The 2,749-nt window shown below is 40.1% G+C and overlaps 1 pseudogene; it reads right to left on the bottom strand.

Annotated features, from left to right (window-relative positions):
* Positions 1-1,576: 1,576 nt before the first annotated feature.
* LOC129669899 (40S ribosomal protein S6-like) lies at positions 1,577-2,327 on the bottom strand (annotated as a pseudogene).
* Positions 2,328-2,749: the final 422 nt, after the last annotated feature.

A 2,749-nucleotide genomic window follows, 5' to 3' on the forward strand; every position in this document is an offset into this window, starting at 1 on the left:
ATAGTTCCAATGTTGTTGAGAAACAGTGTCATATTTCCTATTCAATGCATTGTCATTTCATTGCAGTGGACTTTCAGGTGGCAGAGGAGAATTTCTCTTTGCCCTTACAGGATCCACAGGTTGACTCTTCTATAGGATCACAATGATAATATCTGAATGCCACCCGAATCTCATAATTCTTTCATAGACACCATCAACACATTCAACAGATCTTGAATACAAAGCAGCTTGTCATGGAAATGCAAAATATGCCTCTCCCAAATACAAAAGAGCTTGAAGCATGATAGAAAGACTCCCCAAAGGGGATAACAAGGCAGTATAGAAAAGCAGGAAAAATTCAAGGGGTCATGAAAAAGAGAAAAAAGATTCTGAGGTCAGAATCTGGTTGAAGCATTGGGTAGCAGTGTATCAAAACTTCTGGCACAATTAAACCTCAAAGCTACAAACCTCAGTTTGGCCTAGATTAAGATCCCTAAAAGTCTAGGGGAAATCCTCAGGATAGTTATGGTGACAGTGTAGAGCTTTGTTTCTCTATACCTTTATCACTGAACAATATGTAGAGAGTTATTGAGAAACAGGTACAGGAGAGCTCTTTTTTTTCCTCTCTCTTTGACTAAATGCTGTGTACAGATTCCAAAAAATTAAAGGTACCCTATCCCTTTCTCTAGAAAGAACAAAGACATCATTGGATCCTCCTTGATCTAGAGATGTTTTACAAAGCAAATGAGAACATAAACTTATGAGAAATAAGCCATGCTTTATCAAGAAGAAATAGCTTACCTTTCCCTCACATTTGGTTTGACATGCCATGTAAACAGTCTTGTTATCTTAGCTTTCCTCCCTTCCACTCCCTCCTCCTCCCAACTTTTTATCACTTTTCACTTACAAAGATAGTGTACTTAATGGCACCACAGGAGGCCTGGCTTGAAGCTGACATTGAGAAAAGAAGATAGGAGAAAGCTTTGTCAAACAAACTGTCAAAGAAAAGACATGAATTGACCCAGAGACAAAAAGCATCATTACATCCTAAAAAAATCAGCTCCAATATTCCACCTAGTGCCTGGACCTAACCCTTTGAGATTTCCTTGACTAGGGCCAAGAGGAATGAAACAAAAATTGACAGACATGCATAGAAAAGAGCTGTAAGAAGAGCTGCGATTCAGTGAGCTGTATGCTCTGATGGAATGAACCAGCAGCCTGAAACCTCAGTTCCTTTATCATATGAAAGTGAATGAGGGGAGAGAGAGTTAGCTAATCTCAGTAGAGGGTCTCTGTAGGCGAGTAGTCTCAGGGTGCAGTGATCCAGGAAGGGGAAACCATGGCTAATAACTGTGTGAACAGACTGTTTTTTGCTTGCTTGCTTGCTTGCTTGCTTTAGCTCAAGGTCAAGAGTTCATCAACAATACTCTTACAAAGGGAAGGCTTTGCCATGGGATATTGGGAACTTTGACATAGCCATGCTTATGTCAACAGTGTGCATTCATATAGGGGTACACTCACTCCCAGAACCTATCAGCCCATAAGGAAAACCCTGAGATACTTTCCTTTTATTTATTTGTTACCTTTAAAGACTAATTTAAAGACTTACTGAAGACTCAGAAGTAGAAGCACTCAGTGAGGACAGCCTATGTCTCTTGGCAATATAGCCTAAGTCTCTTGGCAATATGTTCTTGGTGCTTTTCTTTGCTTTCTTTCATTCTCTTAGCCAAAAGGTTAAAATATTCTGCAACTTCCTCCTTGTTTTTCTTACTATGTTGTTTCTTCAGAGCAATATGTTGGCATTTGTGTTGCAGGACATGTTTAATGACAAGACGTAGAATCTTGGCTGCTTTGGTCCTGGGTTTCTTACCTTCTTTGTTTTAGGCATTTCTGACAACATATTGGCAGACATTATCATCTTTAGTGAGACTGAAGATCTTTCAGATTCTATTATCTCTTTTAGGTCCCAGCTGATGAGGCACAGTGTTGTCTGTTCATCCAGGAATATTCTTTACCTTCTCCTCTTCTTCTGCCTCCTCCTCCTCTTCTTCTTTTACAATAACCAAATTGAGAACACTCAGATTGGTATCCACAATGCATCCATGAATGGGCTTGTGCTTCCTCTCTGCAATTCTCCTTGGTTTATAGCAAGATTGCCCCTTACTAAGCAGCAGGTGAACTCTGCCATGGGTCAAAACTCCTTGCTTCATGGAAAACCTTGTCATTCCCACCACTGATGTGGATCACATAACCCTTTCTCTCTTCACCCAGAGCATGAGCAGCTACTTCTGTGGCCATAGCTTCTCATAGAACTTATGCAACTTGTGCTCATCATCCACTTCAATGAGTTAAGCATAAGGGTTAATAGTGAGAAAGATGCTCAGGAAACAAGCGATTGTGAGATGCATTTTTTAGTGGAGAGTCTCATCCTATTGTCCTTACGATAGCTATATATTGCACTTTGGTGGATTATTGAGATACCTCTAAAAGGTTACTGAAATGTATTACAGGGTGCTTCCTGAGTTGTACCCAACAAATTTGCAATTGATAATGCAAAGCTGGGGATAACAAGGATATAGGAATTAAGAGTAACTTTATTGTAAACAAATTTTAATATGGGGACAAGTGAGATAGCCCAGTGGCTAAAGACACTTGCCACCAAGCCTGATGATCTGAATTTGAAACCCAGGACTTAGCAATATGGTGAAAGGAGAGGAGTTTCCGATGCAAGTTGTCTTCTTGCCCTTACATGTCCACTCTGGCATTTGTG

Source organism: Psammomys obesus, unplaced genomic scaffold, assembly GCF_907164565.1.
Source record: "Psammomys obesus unplaced genomic scaffold, mPsaObe1.curated_primary_1811, whole genome shotgun sequence".
Taxonomy (NCBI): domain Eukaryota; kingdom Metazoa; phylum Chordata; class Mammalia; order Rodentia; family Muridae; genus Psammomys; species Psammomys obesus.